The sequence below is a fragment of the Neomonachus schauinslandi genome, chromosome 3 (genome assembly GCF_002201575.2).
Source record: "Neomonachus schauinslandi chromosome 3, ASM220157v2, whole genome shotgun sequence".
NCBI classification, from domain to species: Eukaryota; Metazoa; Chordata; class Mammalia; order Carnivora; family Phocidae; genus Neomonachus; species Neomonachus schauinslandi.
Window position 1 is genome coordinate 183,041,331 of NC_058405.1, and position 22,112 is coordinate 183,063,442.

At 42.6% G+C, this 22,112-nt stretch overlaps 1 protein-coding gene across 1 annotated transcript in view; it reads right to left on the minus strand.

Annotated features, from left to right (window-relative positions):
- The window catches only part of PID1 (phosphotyrosine interaction domain containing 1), a 222,584-nt gene that overhangs the window by 55,153 nt on the left and 145,319 nt on the right, over positions 1-22,112 (minus strand). The gene's annotated exons all lie outside the window — the stretch shown is intronic.

Consider the following 22,112-nt stretch of genomic DNA (forward strand, 5'->3'; position numbering starts at 1 on the left):
TATGCTGGAGCCCCGTGCGTCCACCCTCTTGAGTAATTGCCAAAAGCTGGGTCACTATTTCCCGCGAACACTGCCTGAGATCGTTTCCTTGTCTTTGTAGGAATTCATCTTTGCCCACGCCCTCTCCTGTTTATCTTTACAAACTATGCCTAGCTTATAATATTAGAGGCCCCAGAATACATCCTTTTGCCTTTACAATCCAAGTATTGTTGGCGATGGTGATTTGCAGGCTTTTCTCAGGAGATTCTGCATCTTGACTCTCTCGAAAGTCTGTTTGATAGGTCAATTCTAACTTCAAATTGGCATATCATAGTAAAGGGAGCCTTGATTTTCATACTATAAGATATTCAGAAGTAAAACAAAGGAAGGGGAGTGAGAAGAGATTTCATAGCTGTTCGTTTTTTTTTTATTCCATCAGTAGCCATTGCTGGCCACCCATGACTCCCTCTTGCCACTTGCCTTCAGCTATAACTTGACTGTTACCAGTACAGCTTTGCAAATTTAATAACGGCTGAAAGCACTGGCCTATTTATAAACTTTGAAAGGCACTGGTTAAAATGCATTTTGGTATCTCCCGTCCCGCAGAATTGTGTTTAGTCCTCAATCGTGCAAGCCCTGTGGGTTTCGTCTCTACTAAGATTTTAGCTGTGTCAACTTTGAATAGACTGGACTCCTTTAGAAAGAAAAGGTAATAATCAAGCCATTGGAATAACCTTCATCCTTAGACTCTGGCGTTTTCCCTCGAGTAAGCAATTCTTATCGTCACGCTAATTAAGTAAAAACATAAAGGCTTTCCCAATGCTTTTCACAAGGGAACACTTCTCACAGATTTTATTTTATGAAATCTGTAAAATGCTAGGAGGCATATTAATTAATAGCTAAACATACATGGAATACATAATTACCGAACATGATACCCTTAATACTTGAAAATACTAAAGAGCCAATTTTCAGTAATTTGTCGAGGAAAAGAGCTTTTATTTCTAAAGAAAGGCGATATAGATTTGAGACTGCAGTGGTGAATTCAGTTTTGCTGGCTGGAAAATGCCAGTTATCAGTAACTAACAGGTATATTTCTCTGTGGATTGCAGTAAAGCACTCCACCGTGGATAAATGGGGGCACAGGGTTGAAAAAAGAGAAATAAATGAGAGAGAGGGAGACTGAAATTGAGACTGATTGTGGCCTGTGGTTCTCTAAGTAACTAAAAGACCCACTGGGTCAAAACGGTTTTGCGGCCCAAATATGTAACATACGTGAGCAGTTCCCACTGCTATTTCCTGGTCAAATGTTATTATTTAATTTATCCCAGTTAAATCTGATCTCAACTGTAATTACCGTGCAAAGCTCAAACTCAATCCAGACCCTTCAGCTGAAACCTCCCTAAAATAAAGACAATGACCCCAAACAATTTTCTCACATGGTCCTTAGAACACCTGAATGTTACCCTCCTAGTACCGAATTCCTTGTTGTTATTTTAGGTCTAATCAAATAAGTGAATCAACCTAGAAATGAAATGATGAGATCTATAATAAACATTCGAGTAAGACAAGCCGGAATCTATAGAATATCAGACGAATTCATTTTCACTGACTTTTATTGAATATTTGCATGCATACGAGGCACTGAGGCAGGCGCTGATGAGGATGATGTCCTACCGCTCGCTACCCTCTCATGACACATGGAAGGGAGGTGGAGATCCTTGTCCTGCTGCTTTGGCTAGGTCTCGTTGCCAGGTCACGAGAAGCAGGTGGTTGTCAAGGGGCAGCCGTGACAATGCCAGGGGCTTGTAGCTTTCAGCGTCCTGATCCCAGCTCGGAGAGTTCCTGAACTCAGTAGTACAAGTGGCCCGCTGAGTCCTACTCCTCCAGCCCTTTCAGCAGTTTGTACTGGTATTAAATCCCTGCTTGAAATACTTGGTGCTTTTTCTACAATGAATCCCAACTGATGCACAAGGGTCCTACTGCAGTGAACTAGGGTTGAGAGGGAAGCCAGGCAAGAAACGAGAGAAGAGTTGGTGATGAGCTGTCATGATTCATTCACTCATGCAGGCATTCCTTCCATGATTCATCCACGCAGACACCTGCTGAGTCTGAACTACGTGCCTGGCACTGTGTCACTGCTCAACAGCTTTGACCTTTTGAGGAACCAGGGTGATGATGGTCGAAAAAGAGAAAGGGGAGGGAGCATCCACAGTATGGATAGTAAACCCTCTATTGTAGGCATGGTTTGAAAGCCCTGATAACTAGCTGGTGTGCCTCCATCTCCGGATCTTTTATTCTTCTCACTGTTATCTACTACAGTTTCTCTTGTGTTCACTTAAAGCCCTGTGTAGGACTTTGCAAAGAGATATTTGTCTTCTACAATGAGTATCTATAAATAATTATGTATATGCTACATATCTTAAAATACAAAAACAAGCCTACTCCCATTTAGACACAATTAACGTGATATTATTTCCCATTAGGGTTAAGATCTATTCTTTTATTCTAGAAAATTAGAGTTAAGTCATTCTCTGAAAACATGTGCACTAAAATCCACATAAATGATTACGAGCATAAGGGGCATGCAATTCCCTTTAAAAACAGCAATGTGTTTAGCCTGACATGAATAAGTAAAAGAGAATCTATTCAAAGTAAGAATCATAAAAACTCCCTCTGGTAAAAAAGCTGATGGGTTACTGAATGTCCAGGAAATATCAACAAACTCTCCGAAATTTATCAGACAGTAAACATCAATCAGCCTTAAACATGAGCCTTGATATTCACAGCGAGTGGCAATGGTAACACTTCGGCTGGAGTCCATTTGGGTTTTCCATTGGAACTTGTAACAAGTGTCTGCTGCCCAGATGAAGCTTATCCTGCTGACTTGTTCTGTCCTTCGTGAACCTGTTACTCCCGATACAAACAAATACTGAAGACGCATAATGCCTCACTGCACGTGGCTAAATAGTAGCTAGCCTTGAAAGCCCCATGCACATCCGACCTCTTCTTTTTTTTTTTTTAAGATTTTATTTATTTATTCATGAGAGAGAGAGAGAGGCAGAGGGAGAAGCAGACTCCCTGCCGAGCGGGGAGCCCGATGCGGGACTCGATCCAGGGACTCCGGGACCATGACCTGAGCCAAAGGCAGACGCTTAACCAACTGAGCCACCCAGGCGCCCCCGACCTCTTCTTGAAGCCCCGGCCAACTGTCTAGGGCAACACCGATCTCTTGTCATTATCAATGCTTACTGCATTCCTAGACAGATCCAACGAGTTTACTGACAAGTTATTTTCTACTTGCATAAAGGATGGGTTTACAGTCCATGTTTTAATATTTAACCTTTTATTTACTGCCTAGTCACCTAAGGGTCTCTACTATAAGCTGATGGTACAAGGATGAAAAGACATAGTACCACGACTTAAGAAGTGTACCATCTAGTAAAGGGAGTCAGACAGCCCAGCACAGAGAGAAGCTGCACAGAACAAATGAAAAACAAGAATGAGAGAGGCTTAGGCTATTCAACAAAGTCCCCAACCCTCATGTGTTCATCCTGCAAAAGAGAAAACAAAGGGAAATCGGCGATAGGGTGAAACGAGTTAAAGGGAAAAGAGAGCAGCACCCCTGGTTCAGATGACCTTCCTTGAGGAGTCCCATGTGCCCTCTTTCTCCAGTTGCTGAGGAACAGGTGCAGCCTCGCCATGGGCCAAGCTGAGAGGCAGTGCATCCAAATTCTCACTCAACTGAATGATCGGGAGCCACTTGCAATGGGTAAGACTGATGTGTGCTGTCAGTGAAGTAACAGTTCAACATTTTCTCTCTCCTGCCAGGGCTGACTGGGAGCTCCTGAAGTCACATGTACCTTTAGCCTCTGTATTACCCTCTATTATGGGTCCCCACAGTGCTTTTGGAGATGCCTGGAAAACCAAATCACTTAGGCTCATGCCTAAACATGTCCTTGGGTAAATAAAAATCACATACACTGCTCATGACACCATTTCATTTCTTTTTTTAAATTTATTTTTATTTTTTTTAAAGATTTTATTTATTTGACAGAGAGAGACAGAGCGAGAGCAGGAACACAAGCAGGGTGAGTGGGAGAGGGAGAAGCAGGCTTCCTGCCGAGAGGGAGCCTGATATGGGGCTCAATCCCAGGACTCTGGAACCATGACCTGAGCCGAAGACAGATGCTTAACGACTGAGCCACCCAGGTGCCCCCATTTCATTTCTTAGTAACAGCTCTTTGTCTACATAGCTTGCTGAAACCTCTTCTTCCTTAACCAAACTCTGGGTAAGAACAGTCTACAAATCCCATATAAATCGCCTCACCATTTTTTCCCTCTTTTATAACCTGGCTTTTGTTCCAATTCCAGTGCTCAACTCCATTGAAATGTTTTCTATCAACAGTAAAGCAATGCCCAAGTAAAACCCTGGAGGTCCTCTCCCCGTTATCACACCTCTTCTCTCGGTTTGTGATATTCTCTCTCCCCTGGTTCTCCTTTTGAAATACTGTTTCTTCCTCTGCTTTTTTGGCCTTTTTTTTTTTCTCTCCTTCCCTCATGTATCAGTCCATTTTGCTGTGTGACGAAAACGTCGGAAGCTCCAATGAGCTGCGACAGGAAATACGTAATTCTCTTGCATCTGCTCATTGAGGTTCAGCTGGGGATCCGTGAATCTCAGTGGAGCCTGTTCATGTATCTGGTGCATTGGCTGGGGTCTGTGCTCTAGGCTGGGCTAGACTCGGGCAGATTTTGTCTTGTTTCTCTTCCTGCTCATGAGACCAGGGGCTAGTTCAATCCTGTCCTTCTCTTGGAGATTGCAGCAGTGTGTGTGGGCAAGGGGAAACATACACATCCTCATACGCTGAGCAGCTGAAATGGCAACCATCAACCCCACCTCACAGGGTTGGCCTAAGCAAGTCACACAGAGGAGCTGGAGTCAGAGGGCGGGGTAGTAGACTGTCTCTTTCGTGAGAGAAACTGTAAAGTGATGTGGTACAGGGCAGGGACATAGGAAGGGAAGAAGAATCGGAGATCAAGGCTATTAGTGCAATCTACCCACTTTCCTCCCCAATAATTTATATGTGTGTGTGTGTGTATTTATGTATATGTGTATGTACATGCCCACATACACAAACACACCCATGGATACATATACATATGCATACATACACCTGCCCAAACACACACACACACACAGCAGTAGATCTCAACCCAGATCTTAGCCCTTTTAGTTGTCATGACATGACATCAGTAGTGGTCGTAGGAGCTGCTACTAGAATCCAACGTGTTTTATTTCCCCATTAGGAGACTATTTAGGATGCTAATAAATATCCTACCATCACAGGACAGCCTTCCCAACAAAGAATGTTCCGGGCCAGAATGTCCCTAGTGCCACAGTTGAGAAACCCTGAAACGTGTACATACGCAAACTCACATACACAAAGAAAGACAGAGAGTGAGAGAGACTGTACCAAGTCTTGCAGTGAAGCTACTGCTTCAGCCATTATGATCACTGGTCTGGGAATGGTCCCTAAATCCACATCTCTCAGAGCTGATCCAGCTGCCCTCTGTCTGAGCCCATATAATGGCTCCTCAAGTCTATCAGGAAAACTGACTCCAGCCAAATTTATCTCCAAACCCTTCTGGGATCCTGGTCTTCCTGCTCCTCTGAGTGGCACCATGTCTGTCCCAGTCACTTCAGCATGACATAAGAAAAGCGCATGGGTTTGGAGTCAGTGGGTCCTAGATGCAGCCCAGTTTCTGTCAGGTACCAACCATATGTCTATTAGCCCAGCACTCAGCCTCTCGCAGCCCCAGACACCTCACCTGTAACATTACCTTTCACAAGGTTGACAAAAACATTGAATTAATTGAAATGTGTGAAATTCAGTAAATATTAGTTTCTTCCCAGAGATCAAACCTTGGGCATATCCTTGGTTGAGTTAATTACCAAGCTGGAAAAAAATCAAGAGCTCTCATTCTTAAAGTCTTATCTTTACACACACAGCCATTCTGGGCATTCACTACCTCTTGCAAGAACCACTTGTTTTGCTAATCATGTAGGGTTATTTGTACCTGCTTCATAAGATTGTTGTGAGTATAAAATAAAATGGTAGAAGAGCAAAGAGCCCATATTCCATATAGAGTAAACACTGAATAAATGTGAACTGCTGTTATGTTTTATTTACATTACTCTTATTTGTTGGTATTAGGGAAGAAGAGTCACCTACAAAGATACTTCTTTTGTTTGTTTTGTTTTGTTTGGAGGCTCTATGCCCATTGTGGGCCTTAAACTCATGACCCCAAGATCAAGAGTCACATGCTCTACCAACTGAGCCAGCCAGGTGCCCCTAAATTTACTTCTTGTTCAACCTTTTTCAAGTGCTACTATCTTTTGAAGATGACTTTAAACTGATAAGAACAGAAGATGATTTTAGTCAGGTGACCATTTTAAACAGATCAGGTGCTATGTTACACACATGATGTTACACATATTATGTGATCAAATCCCCAGGGCAATCTGATGATAGCATCCTATAGGTGAAGTCAATAATGATTAAGTGATTAAGTAACAAGCCAAAGCCACATAGCTAGTGAGTCACAGAGTTATGATTCTCTTCCCTTTCCCACTTCAAAGGACAGGGAAGCTATGTTTCCTGTGTCCTTCCCTAACCCCTGAACCATACAAACACAGTGAGACCCTGGTTTCTTCGCTTAGAGACACAACAATAGAAAACATAAAGATTAAGGTACTGAGATTTGGTATATTACCTCTACCTTTAGTTTTTGCATCTCAAGGCCAGGGGGAGAGAAAAATGCTTGACACAGAGAGAGAGAGCTTTCAATTCTGTGATGGTAGAATGTGAAGCATCACTAGGAGTCACATGTTGTGGTAGATAAGCCCCCCTCAACTTACAATATTTAGGGGAAATTGACCTTTTTTGTATTTTGGGACAAAGGCTACATGTCTCCATTTTCTTATTCCATGAATTTGGAGTCATTTCTAATTAATGAATTACTTTTAAACTGCTTTCTCTGTATGTTCCTTCAGAAGTCCAATTACAATTCCATTATTGGGGGGAGTGAATTAGAAAGCGAAGAGATGCTTGCATAAAATTAACATATCAATGGATGTCTTTGCATTGATAAGCAAATTTCTTTTCATATCAGAAACTGTTCATACAAAGATGCTCATTATAGACATCAGAATCTGTCAGTAGGTCACATACTGCATCCCCAGGCCACACCCAACACTTGCTCAATTCCAAACAGACTCCTCAGTCCTTCACTGGAGGCTACAGAATGAAAAATGTTTCTTCGGGATACAGGCAGACTCATAAAAAGGTTTTGATTTATAGCCTGAAAGTTACCACTCACCCCTATATGTGTGATTATTATGGGATTTTTTTTTTTTATCTATTTGGTTCTACTTTGTTTGATTTCCCAGTTTTGAGGTTGAAAAGAATAAGACATCTTTGCATCAGTTCAGTGTGAGAGAAAGCAAATTATAAGAGCTTCATCTCATATATGACTTTTAATACATCGGAAATCTATAAGCATGTCAAATGGTGCTGGAGAATATTCATATAAGTTACACAGAAATGTCTAAAAGCAAAGTCTATCATTTTGTCAATAAGCAAAACTGTTTGTCTATAAGCCATGTTTGTATTAGAATTACTCTTACAATTTTAAGACATTCATTTAGAGGCCGGATCTAGGAAAATACGCTTTTCCTTTACTTTAGAAAAACTATGATGAATTTGAATTAAGAAAGGAAATCACAATGCCAGCAATTGCTAACATATTCCTTTATATTCTCATTTTATGGAGTAAGGAGCGTGGCACTTTTTGGACAGTGTCAGCATTAGTCTAAATAATTTGTTTTGGAGGCACTATCCCTGTTAAATGGAGTGAAGATAATTTGTAATCTTCACTCAAAAGACTCTTTACTCAGCAATTTTCCCTTAACATATCATCAATAAAGACATCCCCGTTTCACCCACTTAAGGTCCCTGCCATGGGGTAATTTTACTAAAAGTCGACCACATGACATAAAGAAGACAGCACTACGATAACACATCTGACTCATGATGGCATTATAGTTCTTGACTTCAGCTTTTAGAATTCTTATCTTTCCCACCTAGTGGTTAAGCTGGAAGATAATGATGTGAGGCTGTCTAAAGAGGATCAGATGGGTAATATCAAAAGCGCCAGAGTCCTAAGTGCTCAAAGCTTTCAGAAATTGAAGTCTGGGTTATATCTCCACGGGAGGAAAACACCATGCATATGTTTGGTCAGAAAAGAAAATAATTTCAGAACCGTGTCTCTTAACCCCTCACTAAGGATCCCTGTAATGTGCCCTTAGACTAATAACCCCACAATTGAATCTCAAGAAGAGGGTCTTACTTACAAGAAGGCATTCAGATGTGTCATGAAAAATAAACAAGAGTGGAGAGCAAAGTAAGAACATATGAAACACACCATAAATCTCCAGCACTGGGAACTCAGCTGTGAAAATAGCTTGTTAAAATCACCCTATGTTTGATTAAAAAATAAAACATTTCTACAAAAACAGCCACGTTTGAAGTCCACCACTGCTACAAGATAAAATGAAGCCTTTAAGGAACTTTTGAGATAGAAGTACATGAAGTGTTTGTGAAAACAAAGTTCTATTGACCGGTGTGTGAAATCTCACTTTACGTGGGTACACAAGTGCCTTACTGAGAACCTCGAGCTGAGGAAGTTTAATTTGGTGGGAGAACACCATGGAAGGAACAAATGAGCCCCCCTCCCCGTCTTATACTTTGCCCAGTGTTCTCCATCACAATGAGAATACTAAGCTTTGAATTCACTGAAGAAAGTCAGACTAGATAGAAATCAGGTTCTAGAACATTCTGACTGAAACCTGAACATATTAACTTGGGACATCATTGCTAACATAGCCGTCTCAAGTCACTAAGTTTCTTTCTTTCCCAATTACCTCCAACTAAAGCATGAGAATCCGGTATTATTGGAACCCTGCAGCTATTCTGCCGAAAATAATTCATTTAGTTGACAATATCAAATACCATTCTTTGGAAAAACAGAATGGCGTCTTAAAGAGGGAAGCACCATAAGGAGTGGTTTCCAACTAATCGTTATAAGTACTTAGATAATATCAAGTCATTCTGTAGAGGCGTGTTCTAATCACCATTTTCCCCCAGAAGTAACTTTTATAAATGCTTCTTTCTTTTCTTAACCTAACAAGTCTAAGGCTTTCCTCTTTATCCTTACTGAAGAGTTAACGAATGGGTCTTGCACTGAAACCATAATGGTCTGATTCTACTGAAAATAGAAGCAATGGGAAGTCCTCAGAAGAACTATTTTCAATAAGCAAAAACGCTGCTGCAAGTTACATGGAACATAAGATTTATCTGGATCATTCTGAAATGAGAGCCAGGAATTCTGTGAGGTCAAGCTCTTGTTCTATTGCCAGGATTTCTTGGGTTTCTTACCACAGGCATGAGCTTTGGGTCCAACAAGTCTTGCTCAGGGCAAAACCATCTTCGGGGGCCCACTGAAGCATAAGCCTGTATTGTATGATATCCGAAGAGGGCTCCTGTTGGGGGCCAAGACTTGTATCAGTCTCAGAGGCCAACAGCAATAGCAATAGCTGTGTTCTGTGCAAAACATGAGAATTCTGGCCCGTTTCCTCATTTGAGAGAGAGAGACAAGTATTCCTTCTAAATTTGTTTCACCAACCACTGCCTCTGTAAAAAGCAGAAGATAAAAGGAGGAGAAAGGGATATCATGTTTAAGCAAATTTGGAAAATGTTGTCAAGGGGGACCATTTTTTTATGACAGGACTTTCAGGGCCTTTAAACAAAGTTTATTTGTCCAATGTACTCATACCTAAGCCACATTAAAACATTCTTAAGTAGTTTCCACTTGTTAAAGTTGTAAGTACCCCACTATGTGCCCCCAATTTTCTACTTCTCCCAGAAGAAATGTCTTCCTTTTGGTTAAAACATATGGAGAATGTTCCTTCCTGAGGTTGGCGGAGAAGAAATCAGGATAATAATATATCCCACATAATATTTAATATGCGGGCGCTTGGGTGGCTCAGTTGGTTAAGCGACTGCCTTCGGCTCAGGTCATGATCCTGGAGTCCCTGGATCGAGTCCCACATCGGGCTCCCTGCTCGGCAGGGAGTCTGCTTCGTCCTCTGACCCTATCCCCTCTCATGTGTTCTCTCTCTCTCATTCTCTCTCTCAAATAAATAAATAAAATCTTTAAAAAAAAATATTTAATATGCAAGGATGAAGTTCCTATCTCCAGTCTACAGCCCACCTTGAATCTCAGAATTCTTCCCCTTTCTGAGCTCAGGTTCACTCGACCTTTCCAAAGCTCTACCTCTCAGTCTTTCCAGTGATGTGCGCCACAGGTTTTCCTATTCAAAGCGAGTTAGGAGTTAATAGACTATTTTCTTTGGCAGCCTGGGGCAATTTGCTCTCACCGTGTTCATGCTTTTTTCCAGTTTTCTTTATTCCTTTTTCTGGCTCATTCTCCATCATCATTTTTTGGCTTTCTGCTCCACTGCATTTCTCTGATGCTAAAGCGATGCTGAGGACTTTCTTTCCCTCTGCCAGAGCAAACAGCCAGAGGACCAGGTCCTGCCTGGTGCACTGTGGCCACACTAGCGAAGAAGTTGGCCGACGCCTGGGAACTTTCAGGAACCAGAACTATTTCTCAACAATGTTTGCATCATTCAACCAACGACATAGTTTAAAAGATCAATCTCCTTCCCACCCCACCCACTCCCCAAATCTTGCACTATAGAATCAGTAAGTCAGAAACCAGTTGAAAAATTCTTAGAATATGGGTCTACAAGAGAAGAAAAAAACTAATTTTAATTCAAAGAGAAGTCAAGGACTAGGTTGGGTAGCGGGGCAGAAACACAGAACTGACTCCTACTTTACTCTCTACTTTCCATATACGAAGCAGCAGATGTGGGTTTTATTAATCACTTCACATGGGCAGATTTGCACCCACTGGCTTCGACACAGACCATTTTGAGGCAGGAAATTCAATATCAGAAGGCAGGCACCAATAGCTTAACTTATTGCAGGATTCCAAGAATGTTGAACTAAACATGTATAAAAAAAGATACATAAGAAATTCAGAGAAGCGAGGGGTGCCTGGGTGGCCCCGTTGGTTAAGCATCCAACTCTTGATTTCAGCTCAGGTCATGGCTTCAGGGTCATGAGATTGAGCTCCGTGTCGGGCTCCCGACTCAGCCAGGGGTCTGCTTGAGGTTCCCTCTCTCCTTCTCCCTCTCCCTCTGCTCCCCCCTTCGTTTGTGTATGTGCATGTGCTCTCTCTCTCTCTCAAGTACATAAATAAATAAATCTTTAAAAAAAAAAAAGAAATTCAGAGAAGTGGGAGACTGCACTTAGTTAGAAATTTGGAGTAAGCACATTAAGGTAAATTATAAATCCCATTTTAGAATGACATCCTGATTAAACATGACTATCCAACTGTGAGTTAAAACTCATCCTGAGAGAGGTGCCTGGGTGGCTCAGTCAGTTAAGCATCTGCCTTCGGCTCAGGTCATGATCCTGGAGTCCCGGGATCGAGTCCTGCATCGGGCTCCCTGCTGAGCAGGGAGCCTGCTTCTCTCTCTCCCTCCCCCTCCCCTACTCATGCTCTCTCTCTTTCTCAAATAAATAAAATCTTTAAAAAAAATTCATCCCAAGAGGAGATGACACTGAGGGGCACACCATTCCACCAGAGCTTAAAATTTGGGGTTCCTTTCTAGAAGACCTGTCTCTTAATCAAGAAATCCTCTCATTGCCTAAAAGGATGAAATTGAAAGTATAAAATGATTGCGGGAAAGACTTCATTGGTCTCCTTCACATTTAAAAGTGTATAATCATCCCTTCTGTCCTTCATAGAAGCTTATCTTCCTATATTGTAAATCTAGAACATCACAGCCTGATATTTATTTTAGTCTCCAAACTCCATTTCAGGAGAATTGTGATAGTCTACAATAAGGTCTTATATGCTAACAGTTTCATGAAATGCTTACATGTGCTAGTTTACAATTTGAAATATGTTCTTTTAATCACATCAAACAACATTTTGAGTAAAGGGAATTAGAAGACCACAAAGGAAATGATGACTCCTTAATAATCCAGTACATTGTTTTTCAGAAGATAAAAACCAGGCTTCTCGCTTACATACAACAGTGCCACTCAAGTGAGAAAAAAAAATAAATAAAAGCTTCCTTCTTGCTTCTGGCACAGGCAACAATTTTATAGTATTTACAGACATACAGACACACACCAGATTTCCCCCTTTTCCACTAACGACTATAGAATTTAGAGAAATCACTGTCTATGGCTACTCATAAAAAGGTAAATCTATGATCCTCTGACTCTCTGAGATGGTTTAGTCCTCTAAAAGCCCTGGTGCTCATATAAAGTCTACTCCAAGCCTGCTGTGGTGATGGACAACTATTAAAATAAGATACAGAGTTGGGGCCTCTTGACGAGGGATGATCAGCAGCAAAAGGTTCTAAGTCAGAAGCTCTTCCCTGCACCTACCGACTCCTTGGCAAGCCAGATGCTCAGTGAAATCCGACATCACAGAACAAGATCTGGAGCTACACAGACAAGCAGACCCACTGCACCAGCTCGGGTGTATGCAGAAACTGAGCTACACAGAACAGAGCCATGCCCTGGGTGATCAATGACAATAACTCAGTAAGTACTAGCAGCTAGTATATTAGCTCCAACTATGGCCCAAATGCTGGGCACAGTGTTTGCAGGCATTATTTTATTTAAAACTACCATGACTCTATGAGGGCAATACTATTATCTTGTCTATTTTATAGTTCAAGGAACAGAGGCACAGAAAAGCTAGAGTTTGCCCAAAGTCACAAAGATAGTAATTTATGAAGGCGAGAAATCCCAGACCCTCTAATGTGAGAGACCGTGTTCTCCATCACCTGCTTCAAATGCTCCCTCTTAGTCTCAGCTCAAACTGGTGCTCTAAGACCGTGAGCAGGGCGGGTTGCAGAGCCTGTGGGAGGCAGAATAACCATCTCCCAGAGATGTCCACACCTCACCCTCCGGAAACTTTACTTCCATCGGTTAACTCCTTTCTATCATGTAATGTAACAGATTCGCAGGTTCTGGATTCATAGGCTGCTAATCAATCAACCTTAAAATAGGAAGATTACCCTGCATCATTCACGGGGGACCGAGGTGATCATCAGGGCCCTTGCAGGTAGACAAGGAGGGCAGAAGGCAGAGTGAGTGTCAGAGTGGCGCCCAGTGAGAGACTTGGTCGGCCATGGCTGGCTCTGAAGGCAGAGGAAGGGGACACACACCGAGGGATGCAGGCTGCCTCAAGAAGCCAGAAGAGACAAAGAACCCATTTCTTTGTCTCCTCCCCACATCCTCCAGAAGGAACACAGCCATGCTGACACCTTGATTTTAGGTCAGTGAGGACCATTCCAGACCTCTGACCTACAGGACTGAACCATAATAAACGGGTCATTTTATATCATCAACTTTGTGGCAATTTGTTATAACGGCAATGGGAAAACTAGCGCCAAGCCAGAGACTCGGTAATTAGGGTCTTGAAGCAAAAAGATGACAGGAGAATGACACAGGCCTACAGGTTAAGGAAGAGGGTAAGACGGAACAGAGACGATTCCTCCCCAAACTAGTTCAAAGTTTGTTCCTGTTCCTCAGGGAAGAGCAACCAAAGACGGATGTGAGGAGCGACTCTGCATTGTTTCTGGTGCCGACTATAATTAGGCAGGGAGATGTCTGTGTTCCCTCACGGACTGCGGGCTCAGTTGTGCTCATCAAGTATCTCTGCCAGCTCAACAGAATCCACAGGAAAAGAACCCTCTAGGTATTGTTATACATAGCGTCTGTCCTGGGAGGCCTCCACCTGACAGAGTCAAAACTGTGGTGCAGAGTGGGCAAAACCAGGCCCAGAGCATTCTGGAAGGATTCAGGCCAGCAAAACTGATTTCAACTTGCCATGCTGCACGCAACACAGGACAGTTTCTATACCACCTTCCATAAAGGACCGCAGAAAATGCCATCTCTCAGGAACTGGAGCCTCAGAGTTCCTCACAGTTTTAGTCAAGATTTTATCCAATCTCTCAGAACCAAGGATCCGGATGAAGAGGGGATACCCTAGTGTTCACACTTCAGAGCTGACAGGCAGGTAGAATAAAGTCTGTTCATCAGACATCAAATGTCAACAGAGCATAACCTCTTTAGGGCTAAGATTTCTCACTTTAACCATAAAATGATGAGGTGCTACATGTTCCAGAGATGATGGACTTCTCTTTTTAAAACCATGCTAGGTGTGGGAGAGACTTCCTGTGCCTCCAACATCAGGGCCCCTCTTGGACCTATGTACTCTGCTAGATGACAGTTGCCAGCCCCCTGCAGCAAGGTGGGGTCGTGGGACTGGCACTTTTGATGGGCTGAGGGCAGAGCTAATGTAGGCCGCCTAAAGGAAGAGGCATAGGGTCCATACTCTTTCTCTCTTCGTCAGCTAGATGCAGAGGATCCGGGTCCCCAGGTCTGGAGTGACCAGATGGTCAGAACTGAGACCCTGGACCCTGGAGAAGAACAAATCGGACTTTGCTGGGTGCAAGAAATAAAGACTCACTGTGTTTAGCTACTGGGATTTCAAGGCCACCAGTTACAGAAATGGCCTGGACGAATATGCTGGATTTTACAAATCAAGAACTTGTCCAAGTTTGGTGATTCAGCAGTTGTGGAAACCACCGCCTGCCTCGGATCATCAAAGAAGCAGGATGCTCTCCTGTGTCAGACTGGTATTTCTTATTAGTAAGGAAACTCTACCTTAACTGGTTTACTGACCTTCTGTACAGACTCTTGAGTTCTCAGAGGCAGCTCTCTACTTTGCCCTGCCTTCCTCCTCTGAGGCCACACTCGCAAATGAGCGGGACTCAATGAATGATGAGTGAATGAATGAATCTGCACCTCCTGCCAGTCACTTGGTGACTTGGTTCAGCCTTCTTACAGACATTGGTTCAACCGAACAGCCTCTGAATGGTCCCCGCACCAGCTGCTGTGGGACAACTACTAATTAGCCTGACAAAGCAGCACTGTAAATGTAAATGTTTTCAAGAAATGTTTAATGTGAGCAGCCTGTGCAACAATACAACTAAAAATAGACTAAGAATTGACTTCCTGGCAGAGAATGTAGGGGGTTGTGAAGCTGTGATTAGCCAGCTATATATTTTACCTTATTTTTAAAAATGCATTAGACTCAAATTCGTCTGAATACATATGGCAATTATTGACTGTGTCACTCATTAGGAATTAATTATACACTATCTTACAGCATCTCCCCTGTTGCTTTGAACCCACAGTAAACTGTTAATTATAACGGTGAGCTTCCAACTTACATAAACCCGATACAGGAGGTGCTCACTTGGAAATGCCCTGCTGAGATTCTCAGGGTCTCATCTTGTTCTATCACTTCCTGGATGTGGAACCTTCGAGAAGTGACTTACTCTCCGAGTTGACCCATCAAATGGGCATTATATTAGTGCTGTCACTCATAGAGATGGGATTGCCCACATGAAGCATTTCTTAGCCAGGGAGGTCATCCACAAATGCTGACTGTCCATATTACAGTTACATGGTTTGGGGCAGATCCCCACCTCTCTGGGTCTGAACTGCTTCACCTAGAAAAACAGGCACATACACAAATGCCTGACATCACAGAACCAAGGGTACCGCTCTGACAAAGTACCCGAACAGTAAACAGAATTTGTGCCAAGCCAAACAGTTGACCACCACGCACGCCCCCTGAGATGGTTATATCCTGGGTGCATTTGTAAAATAAAGGTTTTTGTTTTGTTTTGTTTTTTTGTTTTTTGGCCAATGGACTTTTGAAACATCTTTGTGCATGAAAGCCCACAATGTTGCAATGTGTTACTGCTTAATTTATCTCCGTTTGAGAATCACAGGAAAGAATTTCCATAAACCACTTCCTCTAGCCTGGACTCCTATCTGATCATCTGATCCCGGGCCCAGGTGGAGGGGCAGCCTCCCGCCCTCCCCAGGGCAGAGTCAACCAGCAAGGGAGGGTTCCTTCCAGCTGCAGGCCAGTAAAAGCTGAATAACCAATTCAGCCACGCTACACCCAACCTCTCCCCTCAGGACAGAGGAAATACTCCATTTGAACATGGATTAGGCCAAATCTCTTGGGATCTCTTATGTAGAAAGGAGAAACAGAGTTCCTCCGTCCACGTGAGGGAGCGAAGGGCCAAGGAGTGTGGGCTTTGGGGATGTGTGTGCTCACCAGCTATTGTAATTGTTCAAGTGGCACTAGTGACTTAAACTGCCACAAGCATGGCCGCTTGCCCGAGTCAGCAGCAGCCACACGCAGGAACAGGGCCCAGCAGAATGCCCGGGTGCGTGGGAGAGACCAGACCCAAGCTACGTGCATGTGTGCATCATTTCCATCAGGCCTCACAAAAGTCCAGCCACGTACATGGCAGCCAGTCACAGACAAGGAAATGGAGCCCCAGGGAATGCTAATAAGCAGATGGGGCTGGCACTTGCTTCTAGGGAGGATTACTTCCAAAAACATGCTCTGTCCATTACCCATCCAGCCTGGCACGAAGGTAGTCCTCCGTAAACATCAGTTTCAGGGGGGAAAAATGCACCTCCTCTCAAGAAAAAGACAGGAGTAGTTAGAATCAAAGTCAAGACTACACAGGTCCTTAGCATACCTTCTGCAAGGAGGGAGTCCACTGAGGATTGCCGTCCCGCCATATTTTGATGTAATTATTGATAGCTGAAAGCTCTTCCCTTCCTGTGGCATTTGTATCTTACAATACATTTCATTACAAGTATCATATTTTGTTCTTATCAGTAACATTGTGAAGTTGTTTTAGCCATTTCATGGTAGCATCATCCATTTCATGGTAAGGTGTGGTAAGGTGATTCGCTTAGGACACTGGTATCATTCTTGGTCTATCCACGGGAGCCAGCTGGGAGCTCTGCAAGCACGCCCAGACCAGGCTGGACCCCAGACCGAGTGAAACCAACTGAAATCACCATGGGTGGTGGCCAGAGATCGATAAAGTAATATACCACATTAATAATTTTGATCACATGTTGAAATGAAAATATTTGGAACGGGTGCCTGGGTGGCTCAGTTGGTTAAGCGACTGCCTTCGGCTCAGGTCATGATCCTGGAGTCCGGGGATCGAGTCCCACATCGGGCTCCCTGCTCAGCAGGGAGTCTGCTTCTCCCTCTCCCGCTCCCCCGTCTTGTGCTCTCTCTTTCTCAAAATAAAAATAAATAAAATCTTTAAAAAAAAAAAAAAGAAAATATTTGGAACATATTGGGTTCAATAAAATATATTACTAAAATTATTCACACCTGTTTCTTTTCACTTTTTAACGAGGCTACTCAAGAATCTAAAATTGCCAATGGGGTTCATATTATATTTCTATTGAATGGAGCTGCCTGAGGGCAAGTCTGTGCTTATCATTTCACATGCATTTTCTAATGTAACCATCCTGTCCAGCCTATAACATGGAGACTCCAATAGCCCCATTTGACAGATGAGATAACTGAGCACAGCGGGTAGTACTTTGCCCAAAGCCAGAGAGCTGGTGAGAAGCCGAGCCTAGATTTGCCCTAGGCAGAGCCCAGTCTCCTCTTAAACACCAGTCTGTACAAGGCATTATCTCTTTTTCTGTGCAGTGGAATTTGTGTGGGTTGGACACACAGGGAAGAACCTAAAGAAATGAAGGGCTGGGGGCGCCTGGGTGGCTCAGTTGGTTAAGCGACTGCCTTCGGCTCAGGTCATGATCCTGGAGTCCCTGGATCGAGTCCCACATTGGGCTCCCTGCTCGGCAGGGAGTCTGCTTCTCCCTCTGACCCTCCCCCCTCTCATGTGTTCTCTCTCAAATAAATAAATAAAATCTTTAAAAAAAAAAAAAAAGAAAAGAAATGAAGGGCTGTCCAGAATTTTCCTAAAGGATCTACTACCTACACATAAATTCAAGTTCATAGGTTAAGAGCAAATAATTTGAAAACCCACATTCTCTTCGGGGATGGGATATTTCCATAGCAGTAAGTCTGGCATAAGATACATATTCTCATCTTTAAAGGCAGACATTTGAAATCATTTTATTCTGGTTTAGCCCTCATTCCCTACCAATGAATAAATTGTATATTCCTTTTTGTGGACACAATTAGTCTTGGAAACCTATCTATTCAGTGACATTGATTTCTGGAAAATTTGGTTTCAACTGATTCCAGATATGCAGATGAAGCCTAAAATAAAACAGCTAAATTCTGTAGGATGGCCATGCCCAACTAGGGCTCAATATATGAAGATACAGTGAACCATCCTAGAAGGCACGAAGCACTTCGCCCTCCATGAATCTTCCAGTAGCTGCTTGTTAACTCATTTGTTAACTAGCCATCTCTTTGAAAGATAAGACCAAATTCCCTACCTATCTAATGGCAAACAGCCAAAGAATTTCTTTACATTTTCTGGAGACTCTACAGAAATGATACAATTAAGAATTAAGTTTACATCCACTATTCTGCCCCACCATAAAACTAGCTAAGCAGATAGGTAGTCGAATACGAAACTTACACTATACAAGGGGATGCATCATGCTTTGTGCAACCAGCTGGAAACTGAAAAGCTGTCTATACACTGAGTTTTTGATCCATTGATTGATCTTTTCTAACTGCCTTAGAAATACCTTACCTTCACAGTAATCGGCATTAGCTTCTAAATTCTTATCTGAGTAATTAAGGAACTGTTGTTCAAGACTTACAGATAGTAACAATCCAAGTTCTTGAAAAATGCCTTAGTATTTTCTGAAATGAGCTGGAGTAAAAACAGCTGAACACATCAGTAGACAGCTGGATGGACAACTAGATAGGTCATTCAGCCAGTGGTCAGAAAGAGAGGAGAAAAAGAAAGAGGCTGGTACAAAGGTAGAGAAATAGACAAAAAGAGAAAAAGAGGGAGAAGGAAGAAATGAAGACCTATTATCTGTATGAAAATTTTTTGTAAGTGAAGAATCAGTAATATCATTCAATAACAGATATGTCATAGTTGCAAAGATAAAAGGAAAAATTTAAATCTATCATTGAAAGCCTCCCAGTTTGCGGGAGTTGTTATGCAGCCCTTGGGATCTAACGTGCACACGGGTTTTCTGGAACCAGTGAGAAAGGCTGCCTCATCTCTGGATACAAGGATATTCTACTCAATGGGAATGGGAGACAATGTATCGTTTTGAAGAATGCCATGAAATGACCAGCTACTCTTAGCGAAGTTTTACTAAAAAGAATGGTGAAGCGTGCCTCCTTTTGCTCTAAATCTGACCACCAGGAACAAGAGCTGAAAGTAGTCAGGATGCCACACATCTTGTTTATATGACACGAGCTTGCCTAGACTTCCAAATGTCCTGCATAAGACAGACAACAATAGGAGTTTTGCTCAAGTTTCTTATAATCAAGTCTTCTGTGGTGCTTTTTCATTTGAGCATTTTGAAACAGAAGGAAACAATTTTGCTTTAAAAGTCTCACTGGATAAAAATACAGACCCACCATCTGAATCCTCCTGCCTCCCTGCTCTAGATGTGGTCTGTGGACTGGTCCACACAGACATCCCCTGCAGCTTCTTAGAAACATACGATCACGGGCCTCTCTCCAGCTGTACTGAATCAGAATCTGCATTCCTGAGAGCCCCAGGTGTCTGGCTGGCACATAAAAATCTGAGATGTTCTCCTCCAGTATTTACTCAACAACTTTTTCAATGGCTATGAAATTATATCATCTTAAACCAAGAAGGAATGACCAGAAACTCATGAAACGTGCACACGCACACACAAGTGCTTTAAAACCCTTCTCAGCTCTTTTGATTCTGGAAAGAACTGTACACAGTCTTGAAATTTTTTTTAAAAAAAAGGAAAAAATGACCACATGCAGAAGAATGAAACTGGACCATTTCCTTACACCACACATAAAAATAGACTCAAAATGGTTGAAAGACCTCAATGTGAAACAGGAGTCCATCAAAATCCTAAAGAAGAACACAGGCAGCAACCTCTTTGACCTCAGCCGCAGCAACTTCTTCCTAGAAACATCGCCAAAGGCAAGGGAAGCAAGGGCAAAAATGAACTATTGGGACTTCATCAAGATAAAAAGCTTTTGCACAGCAAATGAAACAGTCAACAAAACCAAAGGACACCCGACAGAATGGGAGAAGATATTTGCAAATGACATATCAGATAAAGGGCTAGTATCCAAAATCTATAAACAACTTATCAAACTCAACACCCAAAGAACAAAGAATCCAATCAAGAAATGGGCAGAAGACATGAACAGACATTTTTCCAAAGAAGACATCAAAATGGCCAACAGACACATGAAAAAGTGCTCAGCATCACTCGGCATCAGGGAAATCCAACTCAAAATCTCAATGAGATACCACCTCACACCAGTCAGAATGGCTAAAATTAACAAGTCAGGAAATGACAGATGTTGGCGAGGATGCAGAGAAAGGGGAACCCTCCTACACTGTTGGTGGGAATGCAAGCTGGTGCAACCACTCTGGAAAACAGTATGAAGGTTCCTCAAAAAGTTGAAAATAGAGCTACCATATGATCCAGCAATTGCACTACTGGGTATTTACCCCAAAGATACAAAGGTAGGGATCTGAAGGGGTACGTGCACCCCGATGTTTATAGCAGCAATGTCCACAATAGCCAAACTATGGAAAGAGCCAAGATGTCCATCGACAGATGAATGGATAAAGAAGATGTGGTATATATACACAATGGAATATTATGCAGCCATTAAAAGGAATGAGATCTTGCCATTTGCAATGACGTGGATAGAACTGGAGGGTGTTATGCTGAGCGAAATAAGTCAGTCAGAGAAAGACATGTATCATATGACCTCACTGATATGAGGAATTCTTAATCTCAGGAAATAAACTGAGGGTTGCTGGAGTGGGGAGTGGGGTGGGAGGGATGGGGTGGTTGGGTGATAGACATTGGGGAGGGTATGTGCTATGGTGAGCGCTGTGAATTGTGCAAGACTGTTGAATCACAGATCTGTACCTCTGAAACAAATAATGCAATATATGTTAAGAAAAAAAAAAAAAGAAGATAGCAGGAGGGGAAGAATGAAGGGGGGAAAATCGGAGGGGGAGATGAACCATGAGAGACGATGGACTCTGAAAAACAAACTGAGGGTTCTAGAGGGGAGGGGGTTGGGAGGATGGGTTAGACTGGTGATGGGTATTAAAGAGGGCACGTTCTGCGTGGAGCACTGGGTGTTATGCACAATGAATCATGGAACACTACATCAAAAACTAATGATGTAATGTATGGTGATTAATATAACAATAAAAAATTTTTAAAAAGAGTAAATAAGTTTGCAAATAAAAAAAGGAAAAAATGAAACGGAATATTTTATGTGTTTCACTGTATTTATTGAATGCAGTATTTTCTAACTGGGTTAATAGACTCCTAGGAAAGAGTTAGACCCAGAAATCTAAGGGATCCGAAGCAGTATATTTTTAAATTTTTAAATCATAGCTGTGGCGGCTTTGATCTGCTATTAACTCAGTTTATTAGAAGAGCCCAAGAATGCTCCTATGATAGCTCAGCTTTGGTGATCACCCTCTACAGCACCATGGTGAGCACACTGCACTGGGTGACAGGTGACACGGATACAATGGTGAGCACACAGTGACTCCATCCTGCCCAAGGAAAGGAGACAGGAACACGATCTCTTTCCTCATGGGGAGGTAAGTACCCTAATACAGGGAAGCCTGCTGAAATGGGCACGGGGGGAGGGGCAGGGAACACTTCCTAGAGGAAATGGTGTCTATGCAAAGTCTTAAAGAATAAATTGGAAGAGTCTTGGAAAAGAAGGTAGAGAAAGGCAGTCTAGCGGGAGGGAAGAGCATAAGCAAAGGCACAGATGTATGAAAAAAAATGGGATTCAGGCAATTGTGGATCACAAAGTAGGAGTCTGAGAGTGACAGAAATGAAGCCAGAGGGGAAAGGTAGAGGCCAGTTCATGGGGACAGCCAA